General features: G+C 51.7%; 1 protein-coding gene across 3 annotated transcripts in view; it reads left to right on the top strand.

The window, feature by feature from the left end:
- The window catches only part of ADAMTS12 (ADAM metallopeptidase with thrombospondin type 1 motif 12), a 3,732,731-nt gene that overhangs the window by 240,807 nt on the left and 3,466,477 nt on the right, over positions 1–25,447 (top strand). The window lies entirely within an intron of this gene.

Genomic DNA, 25,447 nt, shown 5'->3' with positions numbered 1-25,447 from the left:
AAAAGGTACCAGTGGTACCAAGGACCCTGTGACCAGGGAAGGTCCCTAAGGGCTGCAGCATATGTTTTGCCACCCTCAGGGACCCCTCACCTAACACTGCCATTGCAGATTGTTTGTGTTGATGGGGAGGAAAAGGCAAAGTCGACATGGCATCCCCCTCAGGATGCCATGCACACAAAATGCTGCCTGTGGCATAGGTAAGTCACCCCTCTAGCAGGCCTTACAGCCCTTAGGCAGGGTGCACTATACCATAGGTGAGGGCATAGCTGCATGAGCAATATGCCCCTACAGTGTCTAAGTCTTTTCTTAGACATTGTAAGTACAGTGTGGCCATATTAAGTATATGGTCTGGGAGTTTGTCAAAAACGAACTCCACAGCTCCATAATGGCTACACTGAATACTGGGAAGTTTGGTATCAAACTTCTCAGAATAATAAGCCCACACTGATGCCAGTGTTGGATTTATTAACAAATGCACACAAAGGGCATCTTAGAGATGCCCCCTGTATTTGACCCAATTGTTCAGTGCAGGACTGACTGGTCTGTGCCAGCCTGCTGCTGAGAGACGAGTTTCTGACCCCATGTGGTGAGGGCCTTTGTGCTCTCTGAGGACGGAAACAAAAGCCTGCTCTGGGTAGAGGTGCTTAACACCTCCCCCCTGCAGGAACTGTAACACCTAGCAGTGAGCCTCAAAGGCTCAGGCTTCGTGTTACAATGCCCCAGGGCACTCCAGCTAGTGGAGATGCCCACCCCCTGGACACAGCCCCTACTTTTGGCGGCAAGTCCAGGGGAGATAATGAGAAAAACAAGGAGGAGTCATTCACCAGTCAGGACAGCCCCTAAGGTGTCCTGAGCTGAGGTGACCCCTGCCTTTAGAAATCCTCCATCTTGATTTTGGAGGATTCCCCACATAGGAAAAGGGATGTGCCCCCCTCCCCTCAGGGAGGAGGCACAAAGAGGGTGTAGTCACCCTCAAGGACAGTAGCCATTGGCTACTGCCCTCCCAGACCTAAACACACCCCTAAATTCAGTATTTAGGGGCTCCCCAGAACCTAGGAAACTAGATTCCTGCAACCTAATATGAAGAAGGACTGCTGACCTGAAGCCCTGTAGAGAAGACGGAGACACCAACTGCTTAGGCCTCAGCCCTACCAGCCTGTCTCCCCACTTCAAGAGAAACTGCGTCGCTCTCCCCAGGATCCAGCGACCTCTGAAGCCTCAGAGGACTACCCTGCATCTAAAAGGACCAAGAACTACAGAGGACAGCGGCCCTGTTCCAAAGAAACCAAAACTTGCAACAAAGAAACAACTTTAAAAGGACTCCATGTTTCCCGGCGGAAGCGTGAGACTTTCCACTCTGCACCCGACGCCCCCGGCTCGACCTGCAGAGAAACAACACTACAGGGAGGACTCCCCGGCGACTGCGACCCTATGAGTAGCCAGAGTTGACCCCCCTGAGCCCACCCAGCGACACCTGCAGAGGGAATCCAGAGGCTCCCCCTGACCGCAACTGCCTGCTTCCAAGAACCCAACGCCTGGTAAAGACACTGCACCCGCAGCCCACAGGACCTGAAGGATCCAACCTCCAGTGCAGAAGTGACCCCCAGGTGGCCCTCTCCCTTGCCCAGGTGGTGGCTACCCTTGCCTGCCTGCTTCGCTGAAGAGACCCCTGGGTCTCCCATTGAAACCTATTGCAAACCTGACGCCTGTTTGCACTCTGCACCCGGCTGCCCCGTGCCGCTGAGGGTGTACTTCTTGTGCTGACTTGTGTCCTCCTCAGTGCCCTACAAAACCCCCCTGGTCTGCCCTCCGAATTCGCGGGTACTTACCTGCTGGCAGACTGGAACCGGGGCCCCCCCTTCTCCATTGAAGCCTATGCGTTTTGGGCACCACTTTGACCTCTGCACCTGACCGGCCCTGAGCTGCTGGTGTGGTAACTTTGGGGTTTCCCTGAACCCCCAACGGTGGGCTACCTTGGACCCAACTTTGAACCCTGTAGGTGGTTTACTTACCTGCAAAACTAACAAATACTTTCATCCCCCAGGAACTGTTGAAATTTGCGCTGTGTCTAGTTTAAAAATAGCTTATTGCCATTTTTGCCAAAACTGTACATGCTATTTTGCTGATTCAAAGTTCCTATGATACCTGAGTGAAGTACCTTTCATTTAAAGTATTGATTGTAAATCTTGAACCTGTGGTTCTTAAAATAAACTAAGAAAATATATTTTTCTATATAAAAACCTATTGGCCTGGAATTGTCTTTGAGTGTGTGTTCCTCATTTATTGCCTGTGTGTGTACAACAAATGCTTAACACTACCCTCTGATAAGCCTACTGCTCGACCACACTACCACAAAATAGAGCATTAGAATTATCTCTTTTTGCCACTATCTTACCTCTAAGGGGAACCCTTGGACTCTGTGCATGCTATGTCTTACTTTGAAATAGTACATACAGAGCCAACTTCCTACAGCAGGAAAATGGGTGACCCATGAATATTACATCCAATATTTATTTTATTTATATTCATGAGCTTACAACTTAATTTCTGGGAGAAATGCTGCATGCACTAACACATGGTATATACAAACAATATAAGCTAGTTAGTTACATAAACAATGAGGGTAGTGCTACTGCAGGTGAAAAGTGAGGTTCGTGAACATGACAGCACATAAATATGATCCATACAGCACTTTGTCATTATACCCAAGATGGCAGGATAGCAGTGGGGAGGTGTAAATGATGGAGAGTGGACAGAGAGGAAGGGCTTTATAGGATAAGACAGTTCAGAGCAGGCTTTTTCTCACATTAGAGAAAGATCATTTTTTGTTCAGATTTAAGGGTAGGTAAGGGAGTTATAAGTCAGAGGTCGAATGAAAGAGAATTCCAATAAAGCTGTACTATGGAACACAATCCAGTCCATCTTTATTTGCTCACCATGCCTCCTCAAACTGGAACCAGTTATAGGCAAATTAGCCTTGGGCTTGCTTCAATAGAAAGGACTCAAACTGGAACAGCCTAGCCAAGTCCCCTTCGAGTGGTAACACGTGCAACCCAGGACTGGCTTGGGTCTTGTCAATAGGGTGTAGCTTGTGTCCCATGGCAGTGTGCGCACATGGCACACATCTGGATATACTCATCACAACGAGGGTGTCACACTTAGGAAAACAAAAAAGTGATGGGAGGATCGCTTGCAATAATCTCAGTCATTGGTAATTGCTCATCTCTCCAGTCCATCATTTAGTTGCCTGCGATGAAACCAAAGACAGAAACTAACCATATGCATATCAGTCTTTGTCCAGCTCCAATATGAACACTCCAGCCTGGGATGACAGTATAAACCCTCCTTGAGTTAAAAGACCAGAAATTCCAGATTGGATTTGGCCTATTTATGCATCATCAAAAGGCTGCAGCTTGAGTCCTATGGCACAATGATGACTGGATAGTCAGAAATGATTTTTTGAAGTGAGGTGGATGACTCTTCTCTCATTAGAGGATGATTGTAGGATGTGTAAGAATCTTGCATGAAAGGTGTTAAGGGCAGTATGTATTGCCAAGCCTTTGGTATTGGTCTAGGTCTCAGTAATGGCAGTCTAATGAGGGTTAGAGACAAAGGGTCTGATATAGATCTTGGTGTTGGTACTGCCAATCCTCGCAGCGGTGGACCTGAAAAGACTAAGGCGCCTATTATGACATTGGCGGTAAATGCTGCTGACGGCCACCAACTTACCGCCGCGCTGGGGAATATCTGTTCACCATATTATGACACATATCTGACAGAATACAGCCACATACACAAATCCGCCAGACCAAAGGTCAGTGATAAACTGTCAGTCCCAAAACCCACACCATTACGCCAACAGAACAACTCCCATTATTTTATGACCCACAAATCACCATGGGGGACATACAACGGCGGTAAACCATTGGTGGTACATGCCGCTGGCTCACAATGGACACCCACATACAAAACGACACTACATTGGACAATTCAAACAACACACACCTGACACCTATACCCACACCACTATAAAACACACACACACAATACCCACAACCCTTTACCAACAACTATTGCCACCACAAGACTGAGAAGAAGAGCACAGACAACTAGACACACACACCAGTCACACCCATACACCCCTCACTCACTCCACATCACACACCCCACCACATTACCCAACACACCCTCACCAACACACATCACACAACAACGATAGCACCAAAAAGGCACCCCCGTTTCATTGAGGAGGAGTTAAGGGTCATGGTGGAGGAAATCGGCAGGGTAGAGCCACAGCTCTTTGGAGCAAAGGTGGAGCAGATATCAATAGAAAGGAAGATGGAGCTATGGTGGAGTATCGTGGATAGGGTCAATGCCATGGGACAACATCCAAGAACATGGGACTGCATCAGGAAGAGGTGTAACGACCGACGGGGGAAGGTACGTTCCATTGCAGCAAGACACCAGCTGGCCATACAGAGGACTGGCGGTGGACGCCCACCTCCTCCCCCACAACTCACAGCATGGGAGGAGCAAATCTTGGCATTACTGCATCTTGAGGGACTCACCAGAGTTGGAGGAGGACTGGACACTTGTAAGTCTACTTTTAACAATTATCACCCCTCTTACCTGCATGCCATCACACACCCTCACTCCCATCACTCCACCACATCCCACACACTCCACCATCACATCTCCCTAATCCCAATGGCAAGCCCTGCATGCTGTACCAATGCATGGACACCCCTGCCAGCCCTGCATGGACACTCATCACCAATGCATGCACAGCATAAGGAAACTAACATAACCATAATAAAGCAAAATACACAAGCAAAAACTGTCATAACAACCGTAGAGGGGAAGCTATAGAAGTACAAATGTCAGACACCTGAAGCATAATACATCGTTTACATCCCCACAGGAACCCCAGCCAATGTCACTGGAGAGGAGGTGCCACCACTATCCAGTTCTCCAACAGAAGAGGCCCACAGTGTTGACATTAGCTCTGGACTTCAGGATTTGGACGATCTACCTGGTCTACCAGGGACCACTGGACAGCCGGTCACTCAAGCCCACTCACAGACCACCACAGAGCCTCCCTCATCAGGAACCAACAGCACAGCATTCACCCAGCATACCCACACCTCTGTCCCCAAGACACGTCAATCAGCAGTGTGCCCACCTGTACAGCAACCCCAGGCCATACCTCACACACAAGACAATCAGGGACCTGGGGTCAGTGGCAGTGGGCCCACGGTTCAGGGGACAGAGGCACAGGCCAACAGGGACACTGGGAGGACTGCTGTGTGCCAGGGAGAGGACAGGAGTAGGGAACTCTCCAGGAGGCACTCTCTGAGATCCTACCAACATTCCCAGGACACGATGGGCCAGATCCTAGTCAACGTGCAGGAGAACAGGCAGCTGCAGGAGGGACAGTATCAGGGGATCACCCTGATCTCCATAGCAGGGGTGCTGGCAGACATGGCCAACATCATGAGGGAGGCAACAGCACACCAGTGGGCCCCTGCCACTAGCCAGTCATCTGAACAGTCCTCCACTTCCGCTGCCGCTAGTGGTCAGTAGGCCCGCCACAGGACCAACAGGCCACCAGCACCCCTCCCCCTGCAGAAGGTGAACCACCCCGCAAACGTTCCCTGCGAACCAGACAGAAGCCAGGGACACTTGCCAAGACCACCGCCAGGAAATGAGACTCTCCTGATTGTCCCCCTTGTGTCCCACTCAGTCACCTTTTCACCTTGAACTGCCATTGCTCTCCTTCCTATGTCCCCATGGACAATGCACCTGTGCTACAACAGACTGGAACAATACCCTGGACTTTCCTCCATCATCACCCCATTCCATTGCAGTTTCCCCTCTATATTTTAGCACAACAATAAACACCCTTGGATAAAAATCTACTACTAGTATTTCATGTATTGCAAATTTGTATTGATTGAAACAGCTACAACCATTGCAAATGAACTGTAAGTAGTATGAGCATAGAATTAATGACCTGTAGCTGGCTTAATATCCATAGGTAACAGTAAGTGTGGCAAAGAAGTGGGTAATGCCAGCATGCCAATGCCACACAGAATACACCAATTCTCATAGAAATGTGAAGTTGCACCGTCTCACCTGTGTGTCATTGGAAGTACTGACGTATCACTGATGTTCTGTTGTCCACATCCTCATCCTCTGCCTCCTCATCCTCACTGCCCTCAGGGTCCACTGCTGCAACAGGGACATCTCCAGTCTCCTCCTCCTGCAGAAAAGGTACATGCTCTCTGAGGGCCAGGTTGTGCAACATGCAGCATGCCACTACTACCTGGCAAACCTTCTTGGGTAAGTAGCACAGGGATCCACCTGTCAGATGGAGGCACCTGAACCTGGCCTTCAGGATGCCAATGGTCCTTTCAGTTATCCTTCTGGTTTGCCCATGTGCCTCATTTTAACGTTCTTCTGCCCTTGTCCTGGCATTCCTCACAGGGGTCAGAAGCCATGATAGGTTTGGGTAACCAGAGTCACCTGCAACTATTGAGGGACAACATTTAACCACACACTATCCTGTATGTCCAACACCCTAGGCATACACCAACATATACTGGGTAGGAACCAGGGCTCACCTATTAGCCACACCCTGTGCCTCTGTAGTTGGGACATCACATTTGGGATGCTGCTATTCCTCAGGACAAAGGCATCATGCACCGACCCAGGATACCTAGCATTGATGTGGGAGATGTACTGGTCCGCCAAGCACACCATCTGCATATTCATGGAGTGGAAACTCTTCCGATTCCTACACACCTCTTCATTTTGGAGAGTGGGAGGTACAAATGCAATATTTGTTCCGTCAATCACTCAATTATATTGAGGATATGCCCCATTGCATAAAACCCGGCCTTCACAGTGGCCAAATCCTCAACCTGGGGGAAAGCAATGTAGCCGCACATGTGTTTTTATCAGGGCAGATAAGACTCTTGTTAGCACAATTGAGAACATTGTCTGTGACGTTCCTGCTGCCAAGCCCACTGTCACTTGGAAAGAACCAGTTGCCAGGAAATGGAGCTCTGATAGAACCTGCACAAGAGGGGGCATCCCAGTGGGATTACGGATAGCTGATATCAGGTCATGTTCCAATTGGGCACACAGCTCTGTGATTGTGTCCCTGTCCAGTCTATAGGTGAGTATTATGTGCCTGTCCTCCAGTGTAGCCAATTCCACCAGGGGTCTGTTAATGGTGGTATGTATCCATCTCCTATTCATCCTCAGCGGTAGGTATCTAAGGGGACAAAAGAGTGAGTAGGCTGTCACAAACTGAACAATGGAGCCACAACAGCAGTCCACAATGTGCAAACATGTAATGTGACAGTGTAATTTATAAAGTATGTGCCTATTGATCCTGTGACGCAGCAATTATCGATAGGCCTGTTCATCCCCCCCAAAACGGTGACTGCCTGTCCTGTGTGGATGGACAGGTGGAAGTGAGGTAATGCCGCCGACGTTGTGTGCCGTGGCGGTAGGCAGTTGTGAACCGCCGTGCAATTCCTCATTGGTTAATATTGGGCCCTAAGGGGAAAAGTGGCCAATGGTGATCTATGCCGGCGGTGACGGTATGCACCGCTGCGGACGTGACCGACATTTTCTATCTGATTCCTCACTTGTTTCCTGACCTTCCATAGGAGAGGACCTACACTGCATGTGCTGCTGTGACCTGTGTCTGGAACCTACCATGGCCCGTGTGACCGGGGAAAGGGCCCCAGCCTTCACTTCTCAGTAGTTGGTCCTACCCAAGTACAGACTGCTGTATGGGCCTCCAGACCAACAGGTGAGTACACATTGGGCACGATGCATGTGGCATGAATGCATGGAGTTGTCTTTGAAGGCCTCGTGTAAGGGGGGTGGGAGGATGTCCTCTTGGTGGTGTACATGTTGTGGGCTGTGCTATGTGTGTGCCAATGGTGATGCAAACGGGTATGATGGGCCATTTGTGTGACAGGCTGGACTGTTTGTCTAATGGTGTTCTCCTGTCTGTATTGCCTCTGCAGGTCAGCGCCCATCAAAAGAAGGCAATATGGCATGCCATCACCAAGGAGGTGCGGAGACTGGGGGTCTATGGTAGGCTGTCAGAAACGTTGGGAGGACCTGAGACGCTGGGCATGGAAGACCACGGAGGCCCAGCTGGGGATGGCCTCCCAATGAGGAAGGGGTGCCCGTCGGACCCTGATCCCGCTGATGGCCCGCATACTGGCGGTGGCCTACCCTGGGCTAGATGGGTGCTTGAGGGCATCAGAGCAGCCACAAGGATTTAGAACCATGGCTATCATTACAACTTACGGCTGGTGGGGTGGTATCCGGGTGGTGGTTGTGTGTCCTTTGGTGCCCCTAGGCCAGGCCAGACATAGCAGCATAGGTCCTCTGGTGGCTAAGGGTTTGAATGTAAAATACTGCTTACTTAGCTTGTTAGTATTCACTTCTGGGTAGGGCTGCGTGGTTCCCAGGTGTGCTGCAGTTGGCGGTGTGTGCCCCTCCTTATTCCTTGGTCACTAGCCAATTTACTGGTAGTGCCATGCATAGTGTGTAGTCCTGTTCCCGGTGTGTGAGGGTGCTGTGTACACCAATGGTGGTGCAGTCATTGACCATGTGTATCCTTTGCCTCTCTCCCCCCCTTTCTTGTTTTTTCATCATGTCCTTATGTGCATTAGCATAATCTGGTGGAGGAGCAGAGGCACCAGCAACAGAGGGAGCTGCATCCCACAGGACCCTGGAAGCAGAGTCCACCGACGCTGAGGGCACCAGTGGGACGGAGAGGAGGGGAGCACCATGGCAGAGACTGGAGGGGATAATACAGACTCTGTTACCTCCTCGGATGGGAGCTCCCTGTTGGTGGCGGACACCTCTGTGACCACCCCAGCTGCAGGTATAACCGCCCCCCCCCCACCAGCACTGCCCTCCCAGTATCCCCTCAGCGAGTTGCCCGTGCCTGCTTACCCAGGAGGGTGGGCATCTCCTTTTCCCCAGGCACCTCAAGCCCTGCCCCAGTGAGCCTTGCTGCCCTGATTGAGGAGGTTATTGACCTCCTTAGATTGATCTCTGTAAGGCAATCAACCATTGTGAATGCCATCCAGGGTCTGGCATCCCAGATGCAGCAATGCAATGCATTCCTGGAGGGCATTCCCAGTGGATTGGTGGCCCAACAGAGATCGATTCAGGCTCTGTCCTCCTCTCTGATGTCAGCCATTGTCCCTGTTTCAGCCGTCCCCCCTCCAACTTCCACTTCCCAGTCCCATTCTCCTTAACCCCAACCCATCCCAAGCACACAGACAGACATGAATGCACACAAGCCAACACCCAAGATTGGCACAAGCAAACACAAGCACCACACTTCATCCCACAGGCACTCACACAAACACCATTCACTGGCAGACACGACAACATCCACTGTCTCCACTGTCTCCCTCTACTCCTCCTCCACTTCCCACCCAGATACGCATACACTCACACCTGCATGCGCTACATCAATATCCCCTACTAGCATCATCACCGCACCAAGCAGAACAAACACCTCACTGGCAGAGACCTCCACAACATCCATGCAGGCGTCACCTGTGTCCTCTCCCACCGTGTCTGTCCCCCCTCCTAAAGGACACATACAAAAGCACTCAGACACCTAACAGCCATATACCTCACAACAGCACCTGCACCCAGATGCAGCAGACATACACCTCCGACGACCACTCCCTCATCCTCCACCCCATTTCTCCTCCCTCTTCCGACCCCAACATACCTAAAAAGCTTTTCCTTTCCACGATTGACCTCTTCCCTGCCCCTCCCTCCATCCTGCATGTATGGGTAGGGTAACAAGGACCCAGCCCCGCACCTCAGCCAAACAGTCCACGGGGCCAGTGGTAGCACCACCTACTCATGGTGGTAGGGATATCAGACCAACAATACTGAAGAAGGAGGGAGCACAACCTGGGATGAAAGGGAAGAGTCCGGCACCAGCTGTGAAGAAGGGGAAGGAGCCTGCACCAGCTGCGAAGAAGGGAAAGGAGCCTGCACCAGCTGCAAAGAAGGGGAAGGAGCCTGCACCATCTGCGAAGAAGGGGAAGGAGCCTGCACCGGCTGGAAAGAAGGGGAAGGAGCCTGCACCAGTTGGAAATAAGGGAAAGGAACCTGCACCACCAGGCAGAGGGGGAAGAGCCCATCCACCCCTGCCAGGAAGGGTAAGGGATCACCAAACTGTGACCAGGAGGAGAGGAGGCCATCTACACCAGCGGAAGCTGTCAGCCACCACCAGCAGCTGTCACAGGGCCCCCACTGCCAGCCGTGGTTGTGCAGCCATCAGAGAGTGCAGGGGCTGACCAGGAGCCTCCCCCAACCACCACCACAGTGCAGCCATGAGAGAGTGCAGAGTCTGACAAGGAGCCTCCCCCAACCACCACCACAATGCAGCCATGAGAGAGTGCAGGGGCTGACCAGGAGCCTCTCCCAACCACCACCACAGTGCAGCCATCAGAGAGTGCAGGGCCTGACCAGGAGCCTCCCCCAACCACCACCACAGTGAAGCCATCACCGCCGGCAGACTCCATGTAGTCCGGCCTCTAGGGGCTACTGTTCGGCCTGCCCCCTCCAGAACCAGTGGGGAAGACACCCACTTGTGAGACTGTGGCCTTGCACTCACCTAGACATAGCCCAGGGCATGTCACCCGAATGTTACACACTGCAACACAACAAACAACCAAACGTACACAACATCAAACCCACAGGCACGTGGCACACATACAGACACAACCACATCACCCACTCCAGCTCCCTCCGCCTAAGCCAGCCAATCACATCGCACATACATGTATTGACTGAAATACACAACTGGTAGCACAACATCACAGGTATAGGTCCCCTTGCAATGTACATACATGGACATAGTCGACGGGCGTGAATGTAACATCACTGTGGTGCCAGCATTCATTTGATAATGAAAACTGACACCACCATGACAGTTGTGTATGTGTGCGATATGTGTCACGTACCAGTGTGTCCCTATCCATGTCCCACACATATGTGTTCCCCATATATGCATCTCCTAGTAATTAACAAAATTACTGTGACGCATTGTCAGACCTGACAGCCTTAGGGTGGTCACCCCTAACTTTTTGCCTTGCTCCCTCCACTTTTTGGACACTGTTTTTGTTGGTTTTAGGACTCTGCGCACTTTGCCACTGCTAACAAGTGCTAAATTGCATATGCTCTCTCCCTTAAAACATGGTGACATTGTTTCATACCCAATTGCCTTATTTAATCTATTTGTAAGTCCCCAGTAAAGTGTACTACATGTGCCCAGGGCCTGTAGATTAAATGCTACTAGTGGGCCTGCAGCACTGATTGTGCCACCCACCTCATTAGCCCCTCAACCATGCCTCAGGCCTGCCATTGCAAGGCCTGTGTATGCAGTATCACTACCAATTCGACTTGCCATTTAAAAGTACTTGCCAAGCATTAAAATCCCCTTTTTCTACATATAAGTCACCCCTAAGGTATGTCCTAGGTAACCCATAGGGTAGGGTGCTATGAAAATAAAAGGCAGGACATATACCTGTGTAGTTATCCTGGTAGTGTAGAACTCCTAAATTCATTTTACACTGCTGTGAGGCCTGCTCCTTTCATAGGTTAACATTAGGGCTACACTCCTCTACTGGTTGAGTGGTAGAATCTGATCTGAAAGGAGTAACAAGGTCATATCTATTATGGCCAGAATGGTAATACAAAATCCTGCTGACTGGTGAAGTTGAATTTAATATTACTATTAGAAATGCCACTTTTAGAAATGAGCATTTCTCTGCACTTAATCCTTATGTGCCTTACACTCCACATCTGGCTAGGTTAGATGATAGCTCCCTTGTGCATTTCACTCAGACACACCCCAAACACAGGATGCTCAGTCTCACCTGCACACATCTGCATACTTAATGGGTCTTCCTGGGCTGGGAGGGTGGATGGCCTGATACTTGCGTTTGAAAGGACAGTGGCCTGCCGTCACACAATGGACTGCCAAATCCCCTACTGGACCCTGGCAGACAGGATGGAACTGAAAGGGGACCTTGTGCACTTCTAAGACATTCTTTGAAGTCTTCCCCACTTCACAGGCACATTTGGATATTTAACCAAGGCCTCTGATCCTACCAACTCAGACACTTCTGGACAAGATACCATTGGTGAAGAAACTCTGAACCAGAACCTGCACCCTGCCAAGAGGAACTGCCTGGCTTCCCAAAGGGCTCTGCTGAGAAGTGCTCTCCAAGGGCTTGGATAGAGCTTGCCTCCTGTTCCTTAATGTCTCAGGACCAAAAAGACTTCATCCTGCAAAGAACTCCTTGTGCAGAAAAAATTCAATGCACAGCCTGCCAGAAATGGCGCACAGCCTGCATAGCACGCCAAACCGGAATGATAAAGCCTGGCTCCCCGAGTGGAGATCGATGCAGCGGCAGCGGTGCAACCGGAACTTCGACGCATGGCTCACTGGATTGACGCATAGCTGAGCCTGAATGATGCAGCCCGACTTCCTGCAAGAAGAATCAACGCAGCGCCTGCTGTGCGACAGAAATTTCCCAGCATCGCCCACTGGATCCATGCAGCTCCTGTGACTTTGTCCTGCACACCCAGGATTTCTCTGCATCGCCCCCGGGGCGTTCAAATTCCCCGCAACCTGAAGAGGATCATAGTCTTCACGCCAGAAATCAACGCAAGGCCCTGACTGCGTGGAAAAGTATTGATGCATCGCCTGTGTGTGCCTGGAGAAACCGACACACACCTCCCTGTTTTCCACAGTCCCTTGTGGATAATTTAGATGCAAACCAGGTACTTGGTGCTTGCACGAGACAATGATTGCTTTTTAAAGAATAAAGACTCTTTTTATCATTTTCTAAAGTGATATCTCAATGTATACTTATCAAATCTTGATCATTTTGACCTGCATTTAACCAGATAAATATATATATATTTCTAAATACTGTGCAGTGTATTTCTGTGGTATTATACTGTGTTATCGCATGATTTATTGCACAAATACTTTACACATTGCCTTCTAAGCTAAGCCTGACTGCTCAGTGTCAAGCTACCAGAGGGTGGGCGCAGGATAATTTGGATTGTGTGTGACTTACCCTGACTAGAGTGAGGGTCCTTGCTTGGACAGGGGTAACCTGACTGCCAACCAAAGGCCCCATTTCTAACACATATATATGACTGCAGTTGTCCCGTGCCCATATGCAGTGACCACACAACAAACACAGCCAATGTAGGTTACCTACCTGTCAGCCAGCGACGGGAGGGCATATTTTCTCTGTGGTCCAGTAGCAGCAGTGATGTCCAGTTATGTCCAGTCAAAAACGGAAGTGGAACGGGGAAAAAGGTAGCTTTTTAACCTCCTTTCACCCCTAAACCCCCAACTCAGGTGTGGTGGTTGGACCACCCCAGTTGGCTTGGCAGTAGGGCATATTCAATTTTGCTTGGTGGTAAAGTTGGCAGGAGTCCCACCATCAGTATCAATTCTCAAGGTCGCCGTTCAGATGGTGTGTTGCTATACTCTTCAGAATATCAGAACTATGCACTTCAGGATAGTTTAAGGCACAATGTAAAGCAATCACTCTCAGACACCTTAGGGAGTAGAATAATCAAGTTTATTTAAGGGGCAAGTTCTCATATGGCAAAACTAACCACACTAATATATATATATATATATATCAAGAGAATAACATGAGAATAATGGTGAGAATATAAGCACTCTGTGATATCATGAAGAATAGCATGAAAATAGCTGCAAGAATAAGTGCATATAACACACGCACACACAATATACTTCAATGCTTAATAACATGAAAATAACTGCAAGAATAAGTGCATATAACACACACACACACGATATACTTCAATGCTTATAGATTGAAAGGCTTCACCGAAAAGAGATTCTGCATCCCTCCGCCGCACACCCAGCCGGGGAACCCAAATCGACTGGCACAGGGAGTCTTCTTCTGGACAATCAGTCCTCCTGGCGTTGCGTCCAACCCAGAAGAGAGTTCCTAAACCAGTCCATCCAGGCTCCTGACCTTTATAGTATTTACTAACACCCAGGAGTCTTTTCTAGAAAAAGACCCCCTCCTTTACAAATTGTGCAATCAGCGGTACCTTGTTCACCCTTCGAGACATCTCCTCAGAACGGGCCAGGTTCCCAGGAGAGGGCTCCAAGGTGAAGCTTGCATTCCTCCTTGAGTACAGGCGCATCCCCCTGTTGTCCTAACTGATAGCTCGTGGAATGTAAATAGCGCCTTTCGTATCAGGCAGATGGAGCGAAGTTGAGCAGAAAAACACCCCACCCTGCAGCTTGCCAAAGCTTGTGGAAAAACACTGAACAGTGCCTTACGCACAGAACCAGACTCGACAAAATGGAGTTGTGAACCAAAATGGAAGCGAAGGCCAATGGAAGCAGAGGCCAATGGTCCACACCCTGCACCACTGTTTACCTTGCACGTAGTGCATGTACCCTGCACCACTGTTTACCTTGCACATAGTGCATGTAGCAATACATTCCACCCTTGGACCATTTGGCCAACTTACAACTAAGTATATCCTATAAGCTGAAATGGCCATGCTCTTGGGCGACACTGAGATAGCAGGTTAGGCACACACTGAATACAACAACATAACGAAATTAAAATAACTGTTATGATAATGATTACACCAAGGATATAAGACAGTTGGCCTAAATTAGGCAGCCATCCAAAAGCCCAATCCCACCACCCCTTGTCAACATCCTGCTGCACCCCCTTCACTAACTTATGCAGGGCCTCTATGTGGGAGTTGATTGATATGGAGTGGTTGGATAAATTGAAACAACACAACCCTTCAAAATCACTGCAGCCATGGTTGTGTTTAAGCAGTAAATAATCAATAGCAGCGCGATTCTGCAAAGCAGCTTTTCTAGTTCCCTGCACATCTAATAACAGCTCAGCTAAAGCAGCTGATGTATAATTAATATTCTTGACTACTAAACATGCAAGTTTATTAATAACTCTGGTATTATATACTGCGAGTCCTGGCACCCCTACGATAGAACCAGCTAAACTGACATATTCTGTTTTGGAAAGCAATGAAATTTCAGAATCACAGTCCGTAGGTAATTGAATAGTGTCTCTGGTATAGCGAGGGTGTAGAGCAGTATCCATAGGAAACATGAGAAAGCCTAAGCGTGACCAGGCACAAGGCCCTCCGGTTAGATTGGCTGGAATATAAGTAAAAGAAAGGTTACCACAAGAAAAGAGCCAACCTTTAGGTAACTTAACATTTTGAATGTGGCTGGCAGCAGGCACCACATTCTGGCAAAACATTGAATTATTTACATTCAAACAGGTCAGGTCATTCCGTGAGTAGCACAATGTCCGTTGTGCAGCAGTTAAGTTTTTGTCTCTTTTCTCCAATTTGAGCTGAGCACATTTACCTATTTTCATAGGATCACAGGTTAATGAATAGCACACATCCCCATTTGAGATGTTAAACGTGAGTATAGATGTCATGTTCCTCCACAACCGCCTGCCCACCTCTGGGCAATGACGGCAGTACTCATAGAGTGACAGATGGGAGCGAACGTCACTCACATCCACCATTCCATCCTGGTTTGTATTGTTAAAGATGTGCAATAATACAGCAGCAGGAGTGGGCACTGCCACTAGACAAGTGGTAATCAGATCTTGAACGCTTTGCATGTTACTCATACAGAAGTGAGATATATTCAGCACTTCCTGCGCCAGATGAATCCAAACATTGTTCGGTTGATGCAGTAGCGTCGGCATCTGCGGCTGATGGTTGAATTTTTGGGCTATGAGCCCCTCCCGCTCCCCGGTGGAGTCTCCCGAACGGGCTCCATACACCACACTCATGGCACAGGCACTCCACAGGATGATCTGAAAAGAACAGAGGACAAAACACGTATTATCATTCTCGCAAATAGCATTTGTCAGCGGGAACATGTTCCCATTTGTCTTGACCAGGTCGCATAACTACCAGGACATTATCTGGTCCAGTGGCGATGACATCAGCGGGTTGAGGAGGGTTATTTGGGGATTCAATCCACACTTTGGCCCCTCGGTTCTTGTCAGTAGGTCCGAACCCTCCTTTGCCTCTTACAGTGAGAAGAGCTGGGGCGCTCCCCTTCTTAACAACACCTCCATAAACCGGCATGATGACAATTTGGGCAACGCAATCACCAGGTTGCACCACTAAGTCTGCGTCACCGCTGTTCAAGAGAATTACTTTTAACTCGCCTTGGTAGTCTGCATCTATCACGCCTCCTAAAACTTGGATGCCACTCAGGGCAAGCCCAGATCGAGGGGCGATCAGACCGTAATGCTCAGGGGGAATCTGAATTCCCACCCCTGTTTCAATCAGAGTGATGTCTCTAGGCTTCAATCGATGCATGTGTAAAGCATGCAAGTCAAGTCCTGCAGATTCTGGTGTAGCTCGATATGGGGCCAAAGCTCCTGGAGCTGTTTCCCAATACACAATGGTATTGCTTGCTGTAAACGGATTAATCTGTAAAGCAGGTGTGAGCATTCTCATGAGAGGTGTCTCGGCATTTGTAAGGGGTCAGTTGTTCAGAATTTGCAAAGCATCGTACAAATTATCCCTCCACCCCTTCAGTGTCCCATCAGACAGTTTACGCAATTGTTCTTTCAACAACCCATTCATTCTCTCAATCAGTCCCGCTGCTTCTGGATAGTAAGGTATGTGAAAAATCCACTCAATATTGTGTTGTGCACAATAGTCCTGCACTAGTCTGCCCTTGAAGTGGCTGGCGTTATCACTTTGAATCTGGAGTGGCACCCCATAGTACAGAATCAACAGATCTAATGTTTTCAGGGTGCTCTGCTGGGTTGTGCGCTTGCAGGGAAAGGCTATGAGATAACCAGAGTAAGTGTCTACCACTGTGCAGGCATACTGACACCCTCTGCTCACTGGCATTGGTCCAATGTAATCAATCTGCCATATCTGTCCTGGCAATTTACCTCTGCCTAGCTGGCCTCTCACCACCTGTGGAACCGGTCTGTGCTGTGCATGCTGACAAATGGGACATTCAATGATTGCGGTTTTAATCAAATCTAGGGGAAGATGCATCCCTCTAATCTCGGCCCACCTGTGAGTAGCCTTTTCTCCAAGATGTCCGCATTTCTGGTGTGCCCATTTAGCCATTCCCACCAAATCAGAATTCTGCGCCTCCACTTCAGCCTCTTGAATCTTGGCTCGATCGCCTGCAAGACAATTGAACCATCGGTCTAATGAATCAGTCGGACAGTGAGCGTCCACATGATAGACAGTCACGGTGCTTTGAGGTAACATTTCCCAGATCTCCTGCCATAACTCCTTCCCCCATACCTCTTTGTTATGGATTTTGTACTGATGTGCATGCCACGTGGGAAGCCAAGTAGCTAACCCATTGGCGGTAGACCAGGAATCTGTATAAATGTGACATTTTCCAGGTAGCTCTTGTTTTAAAGCCTGGTACACGGCATAAAGCTCTGCAAACTGGCTACTTCTTCCCTGTCCTGTAGTTGTCAAAAGCTTCTTTGTAACAGGATTATAGGACACTGCCTTCCAGTGCCTTTTCGCTCCAACATATTTTGCTGAGCCATCTGTGAACCACACATGTTTTTTGTCATCTGCAGACAAGTCTGCGAACGGCTGGCCCCACCCTACTGGGGATTCACACACTGAAGGTACATCGTGCAACATTTCGGAATTCTCCACTGGAGCCTGCGCTACCTGCTCATGCAAAACGGCAGTTCCTTTTGGACCCGCTCGTGCCCTGTCCTGGACATACCATTTCCATTTTATAATGCTGGCTTCCTGCGCATGTCCAATTCTATGAGTCTTAGGGGAACTCATCACCCACTGCATGATGGGAATTTCAGGCCTTAAAATCACATTATGTCCCAATGTAATTTGCTCAGTATCAACCAGGGCCCAATAGCAGGCCCTCTCAAATGGGGTATATCGCTCTCCTGCCTCGGGTAACTTCTTTGTCCAAAATCCCAGGGGCACCCTCTTTCTCCCTTATTTTTGCCATAAACTCCAATTACCATGCTGCCCCTGGACTGTCACATTCAACTCGATGTCTCCCTCCCGAATCGGCCACAAATCCAAAGCATGCTGAATGGCGTCTTTCGCCAATTTGAACGCGGGCTGCTCCTGCTCTCCCCATTCAAACGCATTCTTCTTTCGTGTAACTTTGTACAATGGGGCCAAAATCTGAGACAAATGGGGTATATGCTGTCTCCAATACCCGAATAGTCCAATAAAACTCTGGGCTTCCTTCTGATTTTGCGGCACTGCAAATTCCTTAATCTTTTGTTTCACTTTTGGCAACACTTCTCTGTGTCCCTGATTCCACTGAATGCCCAAAATTTCACACTCTGAGACGGTCCCTGGACTTTCTCGGTGTTAATCTCCCACCCTTTATTCTGCAAATGTTCCACCACCCTGTCTAGCTGAATCTGCACCTGTTCTTGTGTTTCTCCCTGCATCATCATGTCATCTATGTAGTGGGAAATTTGCACTCCAGGAACCACTGGTACTTCATCCAAATGCTCTGCCACCAGCCGATGACAGATAGTGGGGCTATGTAAATACCCCATGGGCAATCTACAGAAGGTGTACTGGCGCCCCGCCCACTGGAATGCCAGCTGAGGCTGGCTCTCAGTAGCTATTGATATCGTAAAGAATGCATTGGCAATGTCAATGGTGGCATACCAAGTCCCACTGTGTTTCTGTATGTTCTCAATCAAGGTAATGGTGTCTGGGACCGCCGCAGTCAGAGGAGGTGTATATTTATTCAATTGGCGATAATCAATGCAAATCCTCCAACTGTTATCACTTTTGCGAACAGGCCAGAGGGCATTATTCCATGCAGTGGTGATGGGAATTATCACCCCGGCCTCCAATAAGTCATGTATAGTCTGGCTAATCTCCTCATGTCCTCCCGGTATTCTGAACTGTTTCATTTGAATCACCTTAGTGGCTTGGGGAAGTGCTACTGGAGGAATTTTCAACAGCCCCACCCTTGCGGCGGCTATTGATACAAATCTTTTGGAACCAAATTGATAACATCCATCTTCCAAATGTAGGGTCATCCCTTTCAAAATGTCAATCCCAATAATGTACTCGGGAATGGGCACAATCAAGACAGTGTATTCTCTCTTTGGAAGTGCCCCTATTTTCATGGGAACCCCTATCTGCACTGCCGGGGTTTCTTTTCCGCCCAATCCCGTAATGGTGAAGTATTGTCCCCTGAATTTTCTTGGGTTTCCATGAATCAAAGAGGCCTCCGCTCCGGTGTCAACAAGGGCTCGAACTTTTTGAACATTTCCACGTTTCCAATAAATTTCTACTTTGACATGAGGTCTGTTATCTTTGCGAGCCCATCCCTGCACCGGAGTTTGACCTGTTTCTTAGTCTATTTTCACTCTGCGCACATCAGAGTCTGCCCAAGTCAGATCTGGATACAGTTTGCGGTAATTCTCAGGGAACTCCTCCTCCCTGTCTCTGCTTCGCAACCTCTCTGAGCTTACCAGCTCCCTCTCCCACTCTCTTCCTCCAGTTTTCTCCGAACCTGTCAGTTCCCGGTCTCTCTCCCTGCTCCGGGTTCCCTCTGAGCTTCGGTGCTCTTGCTCCCAATCTCCATTATCTGGGGATCTATCTCTACTGTGGGACTATCTCCCTCTCTCTCCCTTTTCACCCTCACGCTCCTCCCATCCAGCCTTTCTCTGGTTCACCAACTTGGTATCCTTCTTGTTCCCTTTCCTGCTCCCCTCCTTTTTATCCAAACCGCGTTTGCAGTACATCTCCCACATGTCCTTGGTGGTTATCCCATCAATGTCATCTCTGGCCACCCCATCTTTCAGCAAGGCCAGAAACATATCCCGCCTTGACACCCTGTTATCATCAGTACGATTCTCGGACCGTGAATTCCTCTCTGGCTTAGCCCACTCTCCTAAATCACTTAAGTCACGCACCGCTTCTACCACCTGAGACAATGGGTTACCCGTCTGATTGATTAACAAAGTCATGATGACATGCTTATATGCAGGAGGAGTGGCCCTAATCAACCGGTTTCGCACAGACACATTTAAAATTCCATTCATCAAATCATGAGCATTACCCATAAAGATAGCTGTTTTCATCCCTTCTTCCTTCAATCTCTGTACTGCATCTCTCAAAGTATACCAAGGTTTATCGTTAGGCGGCCAGTCTGACTCTGTCGGATACTTCTGAGCACACCCTTGCGCCGCTAACTCCAACAAATTGGTCATGGGACCATTCCCTGGATAAGTTCTAAACTCATTTTGGATAACTGGGTCTGTACTTAACATACAAAGCCTCGGGGCGTCGCCGTGATCCAATTAGACCCCCTGACCCCCCATATCATGCACTCGCACCATCCACGTAAGCAATGTTTCCCCAGACCTCTGTCGAAATCTGTCTATCTCATCACTTAGGCCCTCATTCTGACCCTGGCGGTCGGTGATAAAGCGGCGGCCAACCCGCCAACAGGCCGGCGGTCCAAAATATGCAATTCTGACCCTGGCGGGTACCGCCAGCACAGCCCGCCGCATTAACACTCCGACCGCCACGGCGGAACAAACAAACAGCGCGGCGGTCACCGCCAACAGCCAGGCGGCAGACAATGTACCGCCCACCCTATCACGACCCACCAATCCGCCACCTTTTCCGGGGCGGGAGCCCCGCCGATAAAAACACGGCGGAAACAGACTACGAACTGGAAAACGCTCACCTCCACATACTCCACGCGAGATTCCGCCAGTATGGAACCCGAGTTACAGGTCATCCCCGCACTCCTATACCTACTCCTGTACCAGGAGCACGCCCGGCGGCGCGGAAGACATCGGTGAGTACTGCACCTACGACACAGGGGAGGGAAAAGATTACCGGCACACACCCACCCACCCACACCCACTACAACACACACATCAATGCATTCCCACAGATCACTGTCACAACCCACAAACCCCCCCCTCCGAAATAATGCAAAGACCAGAAGAAGAGATCTTAAACGGGCAGATATATTGAAAAATGGACAGCAGTAATCCAAATAAATAAATAAACTATGTACAAAATATATACATCTACTATATGTAGTCCAACCACTGTCCGTGGACCACAGGGGTCCTGAGCAAAGGGGCAAGGCCCAGTCCCACGACAAGAGCTCCACGGAGAGAACACTGCAGGGGCATCAGAAAGAAAAAAGGACAGGCACCTCAGGGGGAAGGGAAGGGGGGGCACCTCAGCCACTTGAGTACACAACGCCAGATCCACGAGGGGACTCCATGACCACTGGCCCATCCTGGGGAGTGCAAAGCCACAGTCCATACAGTCCATACAGTGGGTGGCCTGCCCACTGGGCCATCCTGGGGAGTGCAAAGCCACAGTCCATACAGTCCATACAGTGGGTGGCCTGCCCACTGGGCCATCCTGGGGAGTGCAAAGCCACAGTCCATACAGTCCATACAGTGGGTGGCCTGCCCACTGGGCCATCCTGGGGAATGCAAAGCCACAGTCCATACAGTCCATACCGTGGGTGGCCTGCCCACTGGGCCATCCTGGGGAATGCAAAGCCACAGTCCATACAGTCCATACCGTGGGTGGCCTGCCCACTGGGCCATCCTAGGGAATGCAAAGCCACAGTCCAAACAGTCCATAACAGACTCCACTGCCACTGGAGGAGGCATGTTGGCCAGAGGACATCCTGCAGCCCTGCCCGAGACAGATCCTGCCCTGCCACGTCTGCCAAAGGGCCAGCGGTTCTTGCCTTGAAGGGCCCAGTTCAGCGGTTCTTGCCTTGAAGGGCCCAGTTCAGCGGTTCTTGAGACGGCGGTCCCCAGCGGAGCGGTGCTGGAGACGGCGGGCCCAGTTCAGCGGTTCTTGCCTTGAAGGGCCCTGTTCAGCGGTTCTTGCCTTGAAGGGCCCAGTTCAGCGGTTCTTGCCTTGAAGGGCCCAGTTCAGCGGTTCTTGCCTTGAAGGGCCCAGTTCAGCGGTTCTTGCCTTGAAGGGCCCAGTTCAGCGGTTCTTGAGACGGCGGTCCCCAGCGGAGCGGTGCTGGAGACGGCGGGGCCCAGTTCAGCGGTTCTTGCCTTGAAGGGCCCAGTTCAGTGGTTCTTGCCTTGAAGGGCCCAGTTCAGCGGTTCTTGAGACGGCGGTCCCCAGCGGAGCGGTGCTGGAGACGGCGGGGCCCAGTTCAGCGGTTCTTGTCTTGAAGGGCCCAGTTCAGCGGTTCTTGCCTTGAAGTGCCCAGTTCAGCAGTTCTTGCCTTGAAGGGCCCAGTTCAGCGGTTCTTGCCTTGAAGGGCCCAGTTCAGCGGTTCTTGCCTTGAAGGGCCCAGTTCAGCGGTTCTTGAGACGGCGGTCCCCAGCGGAGCGGTGCTGGAGACGGCGGGGCCCAGTTCAGCGGTTCTTGCCTTGAAGGGCCCAGTTCAGCGGTTCTTGAGACGGCGGTCCCCAGCGGAGCGGTGCTGGAGACGGCGGCCATTCTATGGCCAACTGCTCATTGCCTGGTGGTGCCCTCCTGGGCAGCGGGGATGGAGCTCCTTCAATGCCCACCTGGGCTGTTGGTGGTGGGGCCCTCCTGGCCAGCTGGGCTGGGTCCTCCCTGGGCAGCGGCTATGGGGGTGGTGGGCTCTCCCTGGGCAGCTGTGCCAGTTCCTCCCTGGGCAGCGGCTATGGGGGTTGCGGGCTCCTCCTGGGCAGCTGTGACGGGTCCTCCATGGGCAGCAGGCCTGCTGCCTGACTTCTCCGCCTTGCTGCCCTTGCCCTCCTTAGTCGGGAGTCTGTGGCCCTTTCCTCCCTTTGGAGCTGTGGCTGGTGACGGTGGCTGGCTAGTGTCCTGGGGGGATATAGAACCCGGGCTCCTGCGGCGGCCCTTCCGCTTCTGCTCCTCTTCCCAGGGGGTGGGCTGGCTGTCCCCTTGCTGCTGGGCGAAGATCCAGACCTGCGGGCTGGTGGGCTCCAATACCCCTGCACCCTTGTCAAGGGGGCTGCAGGGCTGGTGGTGGCTGAGGTGCTCTTCTTACCCCGACGAGAAGGAGGGGGGGGCTCAGGGTCAGGAAAGAAGGTAGCAGTAGAGAGATAGATTTTCTTGGGACAATGGATAGTGGTAGGTACAGTGGGTATGGGAGTGGAGGGAGAGGATGTGTTTGTAGGCGAGACAAGTTTGCTGTCTTTGGGTGCAGGTGCAGGAGCGGGAGGCTGTCGTGAGGTGGATGGCTGTTGGGTGGGTGGGTGGCTGCGTTTGTGTGGTGTGGAAGAGGGGGTGACAGACACAGTGGGAGAGGACACAGGGGACGTGTAAATGGCAGTGGGGGTGGTGACTGCACGTGTGCGGAGTGTACTGGAGGGTGTGCTGGTGATGGAAACACTGGCTGATGGTGAGGTGAATGAAGGTGTGAGTGTAGACGTCACAGGGAGAGAGGAGGGAGACGAGGAGGTGGGGGTCACAGAGGTGGTAGTGACTGTTGGCATGTCTGCATCGGAATGTTGCTTGTGTGAATGTCTGCGTGATCTGTGGTGCTTATGTTTGGATGAGCTGCTCTTGGGTGTTGAGGTGTGTGCAGGCTGGTCTGATGGTGTGGGTGGGACAGGCAGAGGAACAGGAGACTGGGAGGAGGGAGTTAGTAGAGGGAGGCAGGAGACAGGGACAATGGCTGCCGTCAGTGCTGAGGCCAGAGCCTGGAACGATCGCTGATGGGCAGCCTGACCCGAATGAATGCCCTCCAGGTACGCATTGCTGCGATGAACCTCCCTCTCCACCCCCTGGATGGCATTCAAAAGGGTAGTCTGCCCAACAATGAGCGTTCGGAGGAGGTCAATGACCTCCTCACTGAGGGCAGCGGGGGTAACAGGGGCAGGGCCTGAGGTGCCTGGGGCGAAGGAGATGCCCGGCTTCCTGGCAGAGCGGGCACGGGGCGAACGCTGAGGGGCTGCTGGGAGGGCGGAGATGGTGCGCTGGGTGGCGGCTGTACCTGTAATGGCGGGGGGCACGGATGGTGCCACCCCCGCAAGGGAGCTCCCTTCCGAGGACGTGTCCGTGTCGCTGCAGGGTCCAGTCGTCCCCGTTGTGGAGCTCCCCTCGCCCTCCGTCTCACTGGTCCAGTCAGACTCTGTGGCATGGCCCTCCTGGGCCATGTGAGATGCAGCTACCTCCTGCCCCGATGCCACTTCTCCTCCGCCTGATGATGCTGATGCACACAAGCACAGAAAGACAAACAAGAAGGGGGGGGGAGAGAGAAATAAAGAGATTTTGAGTACATGGATCACCGGTACAGTTAGCGGACATGACGGACACAGATGCCCCCTGCACTAAGTTGCGCACTTGGGGTCCGCTACGCATTCCGTGGAACATGCCCTACACGCCTAGAGTTGACAACTGCACCCATGGATGACACTGCCCAGGGATGGCTGTACTGGCACACTACTGAGGGTGGTGGCTGGGGACACAGGGGCTTACGGGGGTGCCCAGCCTACAGATATCGCCCTGGCCTAGGGGGACCCACAGCCCTCCTCCCCCACCCAGACACCTCCACTGCGCGACAACAGAGTAGATTATGCTTGTACTCACCCCCCTTGTGTCTGCTGTGCTGCCCTCACGCGCCCATCCAAATCAGGGTAGGCCACCGCCAGGATCCGGAACATCAGGGGGGTCAGTTGACGGCAGGCACCCCGCCTATGTTGGGAGGCCATCCCCAGCAGAGACTCGGCGGTCTTCTTGGTACCACGGCGGATGTCCTCCCACCTCTTGCGGCAGTGGGTGCCCCGTCGATGGTGGACCCCCAGGGTCCGGACTTCCTTGGCGATGGCACGCCAAATCCCGATCTTCTCATGGGCGCGGACCTATGTGACACGTACAGGGAGGGAGAAATACCACGTTCAAGTTTGTCTGCATTTTCGTTGCCAGTGGCCCAACGCCCCCCATCCCCGCCAGGCCCCCCGCCAGGCCCCCCGCCAGGCCCAACATGCCCCCCATCCCCACCAGGCCCCCCGCCAGGCCCCCCGCCAGGCCCAACATGCCCCCCATCCCCACCAGGCCCCCCGCCAGGCCCCCCGCCAGGCCCAACATGCCCCCCATCCCCGCCAGGCCCCCCGTCAGGCCCCCCGCCAGGCCCCCCGCCAGGCCCAACATGCCCCCCATCCCCGCCAGGCCCCCCGCCAGGCCCAACATGCCCCCCATCCCCGCCAGGCCCCCCGCCAGGCCCCCCGCCAGGCCCAACATGCCCCCCACCCCCGCCAGGCCCCCCGCCAGGCCCCCCCGCCAGGCCCAACATGCCCCCCATCCCCGCCAGGCCCCCCGCCAGGCCCAACATGCCCCCCATCCCCGCCAGGCCCCCCGCCAGGCCCCC

Source organism: Pleurodeles waltl, chromosome 1_1 (assembly GCF_031143425.1).
Source record: "Pleurodeles waltl isolate 20211129_DDA chromosome 1_1, aPleWal1.hap1.20221129, whole genome shotgun sequence".
Classification (NCBI taxonomy): Eukaryota; Metazoa; Chordata; class Amphibia; order Caudata; family Salamandridae; genus Pleurodeles; species Pleurodeles waltl.
Note: the sequence above shows the minus strand (reverse complement) of the source record. Positions and strands in the feature narration are given on the sequence as shown.